A 14,008-nucleotide genomic window follows, 5' to 3' on the forward strand; every position below is an offset into this window, starting at 1 on the left:
TGGAAGTCACACAGCTATGTAACCCACCAATAGGTTCCCACCAGCAATGGGGAGACATCTTTGACATGTGGGTTATGATAATGGTTGCTTAGGTTACCTTATAGGGATATGAAGTTGCTGTGACTGACAGCACCAGCCCTTTAAGAAATATTTATTTACTATTATTTTTATGTCTTCCTTCGTGTATTTACTACATGTTGAGCCCAATTTCTCTCAGATCTCCCATCCTCCCTTTCTCCCCTTTCTTGTTCCCGTGAGTCCCCTCTGTCATCCAAAGAGTCCACTTCTATATTTGTGTCACAAGTACACACATGATTTTATGTGTCTACATGCAATCTAGGAACCATAAGAGAGAAAATATAGATTTGTCTTTCTGAAACTGGCTTAATTCACCTATCTCCAGCTGCATCCATTTTCCTGCAAATAACATGACTTCATCAAAAATTCCACTGGGTGGGGATGGAGAGATGGCCCAGTGGCTAAGAGCACTTGCTGCTGTGGCAGGGGCCCTGCGTCTGGTTCCCAGCGGCCACGAGGTGACTCACAACCACATAACTTATCCACATACACTTATACACATAACTTAAACACAACCTATAACTTCAGTTCCAGAGGTTCTGGCACCTTCTTCCGGTCTCTTTGTGCACAGGCACATATATGGTGCATACATATGCATGTAAGCATATCACCCATACACATAAAAATAAGAAATAAAATCTTAAAATGCCATGTATAGAGATCACATTTCCTTGTCTGCTCCTGTGATGTTGTACACCAGCGTTGCTTCCATGTCATAGCTCTCTTAGACAGTGTATACAGCAGCATACGTGGATGTGTGAGGGTCTCTGTAGAATGTTGACTTGGAGTCCTTTGGGTGAATACTCAGGAGTGGTCTAGCCTGGTGTCTTAATAGGGTTTTATTGCTGTGAAGAGACACTATGACCACGGCACTTCTTATAAAGGAAAACATTTAATTAGGGTTGGCTTACAGTACAGAGGTTTAATCTATCTTCATCATGGTGGGAAGCATGGTAGCATGCAAGCAGACATGGTGCTGGAGAAGGAGCTGAGAGTTCTGCATCTCAATCCATGGGCAGCAGGAAGAGACAGTGACACACTGGCTAGTCTTGAGCACCTGAGATCTCACAGTCTGCCCCCAGGGACATGCTTCCTCCAACAAAGCCGCTCTTCCTAACAGTACCACTCACTGTTATGGACGACCTAGTGTGTGTGTGTATGTGTGTGCTTGTATGTGTAGTATGCACACGAGTGTGAGGATGTCAGGTGTCCCCCCTCATTCCCTCGAGACAGGGTCTCTCGCTGAGCCTGGGGCTAGGTTGGTAGTCCGCAAGCTGCAGACATCTTTGTGTCACCTGACATGATGCTGTAGTTACAGACATGTATGTGGCCATGCCTGGCTTTCTACATCATTGCCCGTGGTTCATTAAGTACTCATGCTTGGATAGCAAGTTCGTCTACATGCTGAGCCGTCTCTGCACTGCTGGAAGATTTGTTTCCATTTTTTTTTTTTTGAGCAGCTCCACACTGACTTCCGTAGTGGCTGGACTAGTGTCTGTTCCCTGCCTGGGCAGTGTCCCCCTTTGACCACCTCCGGCCAGCCTTTGTTGTTTTGCTTTCTGACTGGGGTGAGACGGAATCTCACTACCCTTACTCCTGCTGATGTCTGCGGGGAGACCAGAAAGAGACAAAAGGTTTGGCCTCTGTCTTCACAGTGTTTGTCTCTTGGCTGTCCCAACCTTTGAGTTAGATCACTCAGCTCTGCCTGCAGACATGGACATTTTCTTCTATGTGCTCTGTGCTTCTATCTATCTATCTATCTATCTATCTATCTATCTATCTATCTATCTATCTATCATCTGTCTGTCTGTCTGTCTATCTATCTATCATCTATTCAATTATTTATTTGAGATAGGGTCTCAATGTGTAGCCCTGGCTGATCTGGAACTTACTATGTAGATCAGGCTGGCCTAGAACTCACAGAGATCCACCACCTCTGTGTTCCCAGTGCTGGGATTAGCAGTGTGACTACCACCTGGTCCCTGTGACATTTCCATAGCCTTCTCACCCCAAATACCTATTGCCCTTGAGCCTCCCCACCAGGCTCAGATTGAACTTCAAGGCCAGAGAGTTTGCACAGGGCAGTGCTGTCCACTGTGAGAGCAACTCAGTAGCTCCTGGGACAGGTTGAGTCCTTGTTAGCCACAGGCTACAAGGACACAAAGAGGAAAACATCATTTGAAAACATACTCACAGCCGTGGATGTGACCAGACCTTCACCTGCCCCAGCAAGCCAACCCTTTCATTCCGTAAGCAGACTGCTTTCTTACAGCCAGTGAGTCTCTTCAGCGGCTGGGCGCAAGTTCCCTTCAAGCCTTGGCCTGCACGCGTACAGTTTTATCTTGGTGACCTTTCTATCATCCCCAAGCCAAAAGATCCTGTCTCTTGTAACGTGAACATGGTGTGAAATCCAGCCCTGCCCCCCTTTCCAGGATGTACACTCTGTTATGCAGTGGGAAGGTCCCAAGAGGCAAAAGGACTACGTTCTTAAAGATCAGGACTTAGGGACACAACAGCAAGGTCAAGAACAAAGGTCCTGAGGTTGCACCAGCTTCAGGATGTGGAGGCCCAAAGCTGGAGCCGACCAGAGAGAGGGAGTGTTTGGGCTCTTGAGGGGTGTGTAGGTGAAAGCGTAGCTACCTACAGGACCAGAACTGATCTGAGAGAACTAACCAGCCTCCACTGTGTTCCTGAAGGCTGTAAGGGAGCAGCGGACATGGTACTAGTTAGGAGAAGACATGGTACTAGTCAGGGGCAGACGTGGTACTAGTCAGGAGCAGACATGGTACTAGTCAGGGGACATGGTACTAGTTAGGAGAAGACATGGTACTATTCAGGAGCAGACGTGGTACTAGTCAGGAACAGACGTGGTACTAGTCAGGAGCAGACGTGGTACTAGTCAGGAGCAGACGTGGTACTAGTCAGGAGCAGACGTGGTACTAGTTAGGAGCAGGTAACCGCAGCTAGATTGTCAGTAAACCAGTTTAACCTGGGGCTGGGGCAATGGCTCCCTCAGCAAAGCTATTGCCACACAATCCTAAGGACCTGGACTTTATCTCCCAGAACCCTTGTAAAAAGGCCAGCCCTGATGACTGTAAGCTTAGCTGAGGGAAAACTGAGATGGGATTCCTGGAGCTTGTTGGCCAGCCAGTCTGGCATGAGTTCCAAGCTCAGTAAAGCTCCCATCTGCAAAACTAAAGTGGAGAATTACTGAGGAAGAGACCTGCTGTTGACTTCTGGCTTCTACACACTTTGCACACATGTGCACATGTGCCTTCACACACACACATACACACACACAAACACACACACAAACATGCACATACACACATATCACATACCAACCCAAATTAAAAAATCCCTGTTCCACCCTCTCCCTAAAGGCCTAGTGTGCACACACACACATGCTCACACTCAGCTGCACTTGAATCCAGAACAGCCTCTTAAGAACTGCACCTTTCAGGAGGTCACAGACCTTCTTGAGTAGGTCTTTCCCAAGAATAAATGTCACAGACCATTTGCCTGGCCATAATAAAAGGCCATTGTCTGATATAAGGCTTACATAACCAAGAGTTCTTTTCTCATGATTTTGGAGGCTTGAAGTTCAAGACCATGATGCCAGCAAGGGGCTTGCTGCCTCCCTGTCTTGGGGCCCCTTCTCCAAACATGATAAACATGATGGCTAATCTTCACTGACAGTTTGATTGGATTTAGATCTGGTCAGGAGACAACCCCAGGGCATGCCTGTGAAGTCCTTCCTAGAGAGATTTAACTGAGTAGGAAGGACTCATTAGAATGCAGGTGGACATCCTGCCAAGAGCTGGGGACAAAGAGAAAAGTGAGCTGAGACCAGCAGTCATGGCCATCTGCTTCCTGACTGTGGATGCCATGTGACCCGCCGCCTCATCTGCTCTCCTGCTGCCCTGCCTTCCATGGCCATGACGCCATGACAGGCTGTGTCCCTTAAACCCCCCTTTAAGCCCAAATAGACCTTTCCCTTCTGAAGTTGCTTTTTGTCAGATACTTTGTCAAAAGCAACAAGAAAAGTGACTAATCCAATCACCGGGGGAATTACAGCTCTGGCTGTAATGTATCAATTTGGGGGGCTATAGCAACCAACAGGGCCGCTGTCACCGGAAAGGAGGGAAAAGGAGAAAACTTAGCAGGCAGTGGAGTGGAAACTGCTTTTAACACAATGTGGCTTAATGGCAGGGCGAGCACATTTCCCAAACAGCTCTTAATGAGGCTCTCAGGTATGCGGGCAGCCTGCTCGCTCAGAAGAGCCGCACAGTAGACTGCAGATGTATTTTTGCTTTCATCATTCATCCGATAGAAGATATGATCATTTTCTATGAGATTTTTATGGGGGACAGAAAATCCATTTCCATCCAGAACCAGCCCAGCCCTGTCAAAGCTGGATGGGGTGGGAGAGAGGAAGTGTTGGGGCAGGAGGGGGTGGCTGTGGACCCCATGCAATATTCTGGAATGGACTCAAGGAACAAATGGGAGCTGTAAGAACAGTAAGCGCCCCTGTGGGTCCCAGGTGCAGACCGGCTGCCTGGGGCAGAGGATGCCTTTTGTGCTGGGCGCCGTATGGAGAGCTCTGAGTCCTCAGTGAAATTCTGAGCTCTTACACCTGCCTTTTGCAGATGAGGAAACTGAATGCAGAGGAGAAGAGTCCCCACCCTGCCCCCAGAGTCACACAGCAAAGTGAGCACAAATCTTCCACAGGTGCCTGTGGGACTCATACCATGGTCCCTGGTTTATCCTGCCCAGTGGGAGTCAGGGAGGAGCCCTGCCTCTCAGTTCACAGTACTTGCCCACTGCGGCATGGGGGAGGGGGGCTGAGGTAACTGACTTGGGGTCACGGTGATGTGTGTGGGGCAAGCTCAATGTTCTCTGCTCACTATATGCCTCCAGAGCCCTTTGTTACAGGAGAGTGGTCCTCAGGTTGTAGCACCTACCACACACCACCCTCTCATCCTGGTGCTGGTGTTAACTCCCTCCTGGGCTCACCACAGTGTTTCCGACCGGCTTGAGATGGAACTGGGGCCAGCACGTCGCTTCTAGGCAGTGTGAGCTTCACGAGGGCCTTCCAAGGACAGTGAATCCTGCTGAAATGTCTTAAAAGGGACTCTTAGGAGTTGGACTCCAGTTGTAATGTCTGTACATGTGCTGTCCATGTGTGAGCAGTGGTGTTGGAGTACTCTGATAAACCTCATCTTGTAGGCCATGCTGTGCAACAAATCTTTTCCTGTATCTCCATCCTGTCAGTCCTGTTCCTCGAGGGAACCCCACCATGTACACCTTTTAACCTTTAGGGGGCAATAGGAGGCAAGTCACATCCAAACCGCCTCAGTCCTGGATGTGCTATGTTGGTTGTGTCTGTGTAAAGTGCCACCCTGAGCACAGCGGCTTCTTGCATTTCTTCCCTTGCTAGTGGGCCTGGGGTTGGCCAGGGCCATTCTGTTCTAGGTCTTGGCTGAGGTTCTGAGCTCCCAGATTCTGTGCATCACAGACTCCAAAAGATGCGCTCTTCTGGGCCACAGTGGAGCAAGCCCCGAGGGTCATGCAGAGTGCAGGTGCTGCCCCCTGAGGGCATGGGCCAGAGTGGGCAACACTTTGTACAGCTTCACAGTCTGCTGTTCCACAGGCATCTGTCAGGCAGACTCTACACCGGAGGGTGGAGAAAAAACAAACAAACAACCCCCCCAAACAAACAAACAAAAAATCTCAAGGTCAGGGGCAGGGGCATGGGTCTGTGGGGGGAAAAAGCTCACATTGTCTGGGTCCATTGGGCAGCTCACTTCCTCTTGGGATCCCTTGGGTGTGGTTATGGGGCTGGGTTACTTCCAAGTACTTCCCACCCCAATTCAGTTTCCCCAGCCTTGTGACTATGGGTTTGCTCCAGGTCTGCCCTGGTGCCTGAAGACCCAGGAACCCCGCTGTGAATTGGGACTGTGGTGGGCATTAAGATCCATGCCCTTAGCCCTTCCCAGACCTGTGTCTGCCTGTCTGTCCCCACTGTCACAGCCCCAGCCTTCTCTTGGGCTGCCCCTGCGAATTTGGTCCTCCCTGCTCCCCCAAACTCTGTCTCTTACAGCTAAGTTCACTCCCAAACTGTTTGGCATCGCCACTGTAGTCCGAACTTCTTTCTGTTTGTTGGGATTTTGGTTCCTCCTTCACCTCCAGAGAAAATCCAGACCTCATCCGCTCTGAGTCCACCTCTCCATCCCAGGCCCAAATTCCACATTCCTCATTATAGATTTCACCAAGAAACCAGAAGTAAAGGCCGGCCTACCTCGCCGGCACCTGCAGGGATGAACCTGGCCCTCCTCATCAGCAGGGCCACACACTTGCCTCATGAGTCCTGTCACATGAAGAGAACCCAGCCCCTGCTTTGACTGTCTACAGATTGTTCCTCCCCAGGCCAGTTTCTCCTTTCTTTCCCTCAGCCTCCAGCCACCTAACACCCCTTCTCTCAGTATCCTTCTCTCTCTCTCTCTCTCTCTCTCTCTCTCTCTCTCTCTCTCTCTCTCTCTCTCTCTCTCTCTCTAATGCATCCTTTTGTGCGACTGTAAATTGCTTTCAGTTCCCGTGAAGTCTGTCTTGAGCTCTGCATAAAGTCAGATCCTCCGGCCTGAAGGACTGGCTTGTTGCGGCATTCCCTCCCTGGCAGCCAGGAGCCATGGTCCATTGTCTGAGTCACAAAGGAAGATGGAATGGCGCCTTGAGTGTGACAGGAAGGTCCCTCCTTGTGGCTGCAGATGTACCACACGGTGTGGGCCAGCTAGGGAGGTCCTGGCCTTGAGCACCATGCAATAAGTCCCCTGCATTCACCTGGGAAGGAGAAGCCACGTGACAATGCGATTACCCAGCTCACTCTCACTCAGCTGTTCCTCAGGCCGGGGCAGAGTTGAGCAATTCTTTGCTTCAGCTCTTAACCTTCAGTGGAACTGCAGTGGGTCTGCTGTAATCCTATAGAGAAGCCTTGTGACAAATACCCAGGATTGGAAGTTGGGTGTTTCCGACTGCTGTGTACCGTGTTTGTGTGTGTGTGTGTGTGTGTGTGTGTGTGTGTGTGTGTGTGTGTGTGAGCGCGCACCCTCATACCATAAGTGAGGGCTCAGCGCACTCAGGAAATTCTCACTTTGCCGATGAGGCCTTGTGAAAGCCGTCTGTGCACATGGGTGGCCTGTGAATGCTTCTCTGTGCTCTCCTGACCAGAACCGCTGCTGTGGGCCCAGCAGTGTTGATTCTACTCTTAGAAATACCCATAAGCACCTTCCAGAACTTCTGAATCTCAGAGACAGTGGGGTCTTTGCTGAATCTCTGTAAGTTCAGTTTGGACCTGGGATGCACCCCAGAGCTTACCCCTTCCTTTCTCCCTGTTCTGTTTCCTGGCTGCAGAGGTGAATGCATTCCTGCCCTGAGTTCCGCTGGCATGAACTGTTCCAAAGGAACAATCAACAGAGCTGAAATCTCCATCTCTGGGAGCCAAACCGAACCTTTTCTCTCTGTAGGTGGCTCCATCTCGGGTGTGTGCTTTAGCGATGGCAGGCTGACACCTCCTGGCCTTGAACATGCCCTCCATGTGGCCCCTGTCTTCATGAAGAGGACCCAAGAGCCCCAGAGGGCTCACAAGCCTCTCCCTCCTCTGTTTAATCTGATCCGTCCATTACACCCCCTCACACCCTCTGCCGGGCTTCTTCCGTGACAGAGGATGATAATTAACTGCCATCATTTGGGCTTAATCAGCTCGAGGTGGGGAAGGACCTCGTGATGGAAGAGCTGGGTTGTCGAGATGTGAATTAAGGGTTCACAGCTCTTCATCACCCTCCATTACCGTCTTCTGCTTATTCATCCTGGCAAATGAAATTAGCATTGTCTTTCCAATCTTGCTTCCCAGGGGGAATTACACAGCGGTGGCAGAGAGAGCTGGCTGCCCAGATGTGTTAGGTGGACTTTTTTAACATCTTGTGCTGGAAAGGGTCACAGCTATGGAGAACATCAGGAATTCAGATATCCTGGGATGTCATTTGGGGTATTTGCCTTTTCCGTAATAATACATTGTCTGGGGTGGGTGTCATTCATCCCAGATCCAGTGTGACCTTCTGTGCCTCAGTTGTTCCATCAGTAAAATGGGTCTGTGATTATATCTGACAGTATGAAGACAGATGTAGGTGAGGCCAGTGTGCTCTCTGAGGCGACTCAAGATCTGGGACAATTTTGAGACTTCAAACTACAGATTCTCTAGACTGCACATGGCTGTTCTGGGGGTGGGTGGCTGGGGATTCTGAGCTTCCCCAGAGACTCAAGGGCAGTCTGTTGGAGCCAGTTTGCAAATCAGAATTAGGGCTCACTCCTGCTACTCTGTAGTCCCTACTGCTTTTGGGGAGAAGTGTTGTAGGCATAAGCAATGTTTATCAATATCCTGCTCTCTCTCTCCCGGCCATATGGAAGTCTGTATTTCCCAGCTTACCTTGCAGAACCATGTGACTGGTTCTGACCAATGGATGGTGAGCAGAGCGATGTGAGCTGCTGTTTGGCAGAAACACTGTTGTATTTCTTTTGGGTGGTCCGGCTTCCTCTTCTCTGTTTGAGATCTGTCTGTCCGCTGGGCTGCTTGCCTACTGCCTGCCTATCTGTCTGTCTGTCTATCTATCTATCTATCTATCTATCTATCTATCTATCTATCTATCTATCATCTTGTGTGTGTGTGTGTGTATGTGTGTGTGTGTGTGTGCACTTGCTACAGATCACCAGGATTATAGATACACACGCCATGCCCAGCTTTACGTAGGTTCTGGGTACCTGAATCCAGATCCCTATGCTTGTGCACTGAGCACTATACCTACCGAGCCATCTCCCCAGCTCCTTGTTAATCTTGAAGATGGTAAGCTAGGAGGACAATTGTGGCTCAAGGTCAAAGCAATGCGCATCACTGGGTCTCACACAGAGGACAGAAGCTTTGGAGAGTCACTGGACCCACAGGGCAGCTTGTGAGACAGAGGCATGAAGTTACAGCTAGTGAGATTTGGGGCTGTTTGTTACTACAGCAGGATGTTAGCCCATACTGACTGATATATATATATATATATATATATATATAGAGAGAGAGAGAGAGAGAGAGACCTTTTTGATAATCTGGTGAAAACTGTAGATCTTCTCTGGCTATCTTGTGGCTCTCTCTCTCTCTCTCTCTCTCTCTCTCTCTCTTTCTCTCTCTATGTCTCTCAGATCTAAGAACCATGTAGATTTTAGCACTGCCGGTTTCATACTCTGTGAACTGATTGGTGATAATGGTGGCAGTTCCCTTGATCACAGTTTCTTTCCCCAGATCCCGTTGTTGGTGGCCTTTGGCAGCACCAGCTCTTTGCTCCCACCCTAGAATATCTAAAGATGTCCAGATGCCCAAGAGAATGAAGGGCCTCCTTAGGCATCCCTCATTTCTCAGAGGTGTATGGGAATAGAATTATCATTAGGCATCACTTACGTGCGCGTATGTCTGCAACATTTAACCCCCCAATTTCATGGACCTGGTTTCCCTGAGTGTCCTGGCTAGTATTATGCTAACTTGACACAAAGTCAAGTCACTGGACAGGAGGGAGCCTCAATTGAGAAAATGCCTCAATAAGACTGGACTATAGGCAGGCCTGTAGGGAATTCTCTTAATTAGTAATTGATTTGGCAAGGGTTCAGCTCTTTGTGGGTAGGGCCACTCTTGGGCTGGTGGTTCTGGGCTCTATAAGAAAGCAGGCTGAGCAAGCCAAGGAGAGCAAGTCAGTCAGCGGCACCCCTCCACAGACTCTGCATCAGCTCCCGACTCCAGTTCCTGCCCTGACTGCTTATCATGGTGAACTGTGAGCAAAATGAACCCCTTTCCTCCCCAAGCTGCTTTTGGGCATCACAGCAGTAGGAGCCCCAACTAAGACACCAAAATCTCACCCTATTTTTCATAAAACTCAGATCAGTGATTCTAGTTCTAACCTGAGGTCAGAAAACTCGTGGAGGCTCATGGGAAATTCTCTTGTGCCTCATCAGTAAAGAACTTTACACTTGGGGCCAGACCCCTACCTTTGAACTCTGAAAGTGAGTCCACCTTGCCCACACTGGTACCCACACTGACCATGCTCCTTACCTTCCTGCCCCACCCTGGTGCCCACACCGACCCTGTTCCTAACCCTCCTGCCCCACTCTGGTGCCCACACCGACCCTGCTCCTAACCCTCCTGCCCCACCCTGGTGCCCACACCGACCCTGGCCCTATTCCTTACCCTCCTGCCTGGGTTTTGTTTTGGGGACTTCAGCTGTTAGGAAAACCAACTTCTGATGAACTAAGATTCCCTGCTCAAGTCTCTGCTTTACCTGCAAGGTGTTGAACTACATCTGGGTAAAGAGGGGATCCCAGGGCATCCAGACCTGGGTTCAAATGCCAGGTTGGACACTTGCCAATTGCATGAGTTTGGGCAAATTGTTTCATTTCTGGGCCTTAGTTTCCCTATCTGTGACAGGATGGAGAAGAGCCCTGCATTGCCTGCACATGCTTCTCATCACTTTTGCCCTTGCGGAAACTCAGGTGGGGCACAGAGCACTTCTGGAGGCTGTGTGGTGGAATCAGCTTCTTTAGCTGTGAGCTAAAGAGGAGGAGCAGCCTGGAGCACTGCTGGGGTCGCCTCCCTCCTGCCTGTCTCCACCTTTGTTCAGCTCCCTGGCTGTTTCTCTTTATCTCGGGTAGCAGTAGCATGCTTGCCTCTTCTCTCTCTGTCCCAAGACCGTTTCTCCCAACTCCCTGTCCATGCCCCTCTATCCTTCTGCCTGCATAGTCAGTTTCTGTCTCCCTGTGTTTGTTTCTGTCTCTGAAGGGGGCAGGGATGATGGGCTGTTAGTCTCTTTCCCCAGACCGTTCCTCTCTCTAATTTGGTCTCCTGTAGCCTCTCTTCTCTTCCCCTTTCTCTTTCAATCTGGGTTCATACTTTCTATTTTTGTCTCTCTCCAGGTATTCCTTGTCTCTTTTCCCTTCCTTTTCTCCTTCATTTCTTTCTCTTTATTGGGTAGTTAACTTCCAAACCACCCCAAATCTCTCACATTTATCTGTTCTTTCCTTCTATGTGAGAACGTGAGTCTCTGTGTGTGTGTGTGTGTGTGTGTGCAAGTGTGCAGATGAGCCTCCTGCTTAGGGTGTGCACAAGCCCCTCCCAGTGTCTCTGTCTCCATTTCTCAGTGAATTAATCAATCTTCCTCTCACTTGCTGTTCCCCTGCCTGGTCTTTGCTGCTGGCACCAATACGGACATCTGGCAACTCAGACTGGGGCCTCTGGTTCCAAAACAGCATATGCCAGTTTAGGGGCAGCAGGCTGCTCCCAGTTGGTTCTCAGGAAGGAACATGCTGCAGACTCAAAGGGGGGCCAAGTCACCTTGTCTAGATACAATGGGGAAAACACTGGAGGGACTGGCAGGTCAGCAGAGTTCAAATCCTGCCTGTTCTGCTTTCTGTGTGGCCTTGGTCAAATTGCTTCACCTCTCTGAACCTGTTTCCTCACTGGGAGGCTGTTGCAAGGACCAAATGAAGTCCAGTCTACCACGTGGGCCACAGTAAATAGATGGATGAGCCTAGGCCCACGCTGCCCCCGTGTGGCTGGAGGCAGACCGAGTTCACTGGGTGAAGATCCTTTCATAGGAGCTGGGTAAGGAACCACAACGGTGACTCCCTGAGAGGATTTTGGTCTAGAATCTGTGTCAGGTGGGCCTGTGGCTAGTTCTGAGGTGCTGTTGAATAGCTGGGGAGGGGTGTCTTCCTGTTTACCCCACCTTGGGTGGAGACAAGACACAAGATGATGTCTTGCTGGCGTCTATGAAGAACACAATGGACTGGCAGTCCCGCATCCTGGCCAGCTGGGTCCCGCGGGAGGAGGAGGGACAGGGGTCAGTGTGCCCTAAGACAGAGTCAGACCTTGGGTCCAGTGACGCGAGGCTCCAGCCATGTCTGGTGGAGTTGGGAAGGAGGAGGTTGGCTTAAGTCAGGTACCCAGAAATCCCTTCATGGGCCTCTTCTCTCAGCCCTCCTTATTCCCCAGAACTGGACACATGTCTATCCCCAGGGGAGGAAAGTGGGGATTCAGGGTGTGGCCAAAGTCATATATGGCAGTAGGAGAGGACAGGCTAGGTTAACCTTGGGTGTTGTCTGTCTGTCTGTAACCCTCTCCCCTACCCCCATGAATGCTTGAGAGTGCGCATGTGAGTGCACACACACACACACACACACACACACACACACACACACACACACACACACACACACACACACATACACACACACACACACACACACACACACACACACACACACACACGCGCACACCCCTCTCTGGCTGTTGTCTGCTCGCTGCACGTACACTGGCCAGGTTCCAGGTTTCTGCTGTGCTGTGGCCCAGGTTCAGGAACTAAGGTGGAGCCTCAAGTGAGGAGAGGGAACTTAGAGAACCCAGACTCAGCAGGAGCTGCCTGACCTGGACCTGAACCTGAGGTGATTTCAAGCCAAGGCCTGCTGAATGTTTGACTTTGAAATGTTTCTTGTTCCTTCTCAGTGGCTGCTAACCCCTCCCACCCAGGTCACCAGTGGTCACTGCACTGAGAGCCAAGAGGTGACGGGCAGTGGGGTGTGCCTCAGATACCTGTGAAGTTGGTCACTGTTGCCAGTAGCAACCAGGAAAATTTTGGAGACGCCAATTTATTGTCTGTGGCCACAAGTTTACCTCCCCTCCGAGGAGTCCTGACCTGGGGACCCAGCTTCTCAGGTGACCTTTGGTCCCAGGGACTCTAAATCAGGCAGTGACGATCTGCTGAGGAAGGAAGGAAGGTGGTGGCCCAACAAAGCTTCAACAATGTGAGAAATAAGATAAGGGGTTGACATTCGACTTCCTCTCAGGAGGGAGTCCAAATTCCAGAACTTTCTCTGACCTGGGAAGCCAAGCCATTAATCTTGGTGGCTTCCTTTCCCAGGTGCTGAAGTTCCCAAGCAGCTCTGGGTCCCTCCTCCTATACATGGGTGGCCACAGACTCCCCCTGGGGAGCAGCACTCTGGTCCTAAGAGGCTTCACTCGTGGTTTGCTCTGTGGGGACAGCTCTGGGGACCCTCTGGAGACTCCCAGAAAGGGCCAATGGGAGCGAGCCTTTCCCTCTGTGCAACCAGGATCTGGTCGCCACAGCTTCCCTGGAGGAGCCTGTGAGAGGTACAAGAAACTGGAAATGTAGGTCATTCTGAGGACTCGGGTTCAGAGAACCAGGTCCAGTAACAGCTTGGCTGTTCCTGGTCGTCTGACCTTCCTGGGGCCTCAGACTCCTCGCTGGGAAAGAAGGATGACCCAGACAACCCCCAAATTACGATAGCCTCTCAGGAGTTTTCAGTGTACAGTGGACGGATGAGAAAGAAATCCCATCGTAAGCTGAAGATCCCTTGTGGTTTCTTTTCCTTTGGCTCCCCGTGAGCAGTACGTGGCACGGTGCTTGTGGACTTTGTGCCTAGCACTCAGATGGGAGCTGGCAACTGGGATGCAGATGGGGAGGATGAAGAACCGAGCACATGGCGGCCACCGCCACTCTTGGGCATGCCTTTCCAAACCCCAAGTTCCAGGATGACATGAAGGGAGGGAGCAGTTGGAGCTTTGGGTTTCCTGTTTCTGTCAAGCTTAAGTTTAAGGCTCGGTGCAGGAGGGGCCACTGCCATCTGGAGGCAGTGACTCAGGTCTTTGTATCTTGCAGAGATGCTTGGAAGTGTCTGAGTAGCAAGAAGAGAGAGAGTGCAGGCCAGGAGAGCAGGGAGGGGGCATGGTGGGCATCTGATCAGAGAAGGCTCTCTGAACCCTACTCCTGCCTCCCATGCAGTGGCTCTCAACCTGTGGGTGTCAACCTCTTTGGGGTTGAATTACCTT

Source organism: Arvicola amphibius, chromosome 6 (genome assembly GCF_903992535.2).
Source record: "Arvicola amphibius chromosome 6, mArvAmp1.2, whole genome shotgun sequence".
Lineage (NCBI taxonomy): Eukaryota > Metazoa > Chordata > Mammalia > Rodentia > Cricetidae > Arvicola > Arvicola amphibius.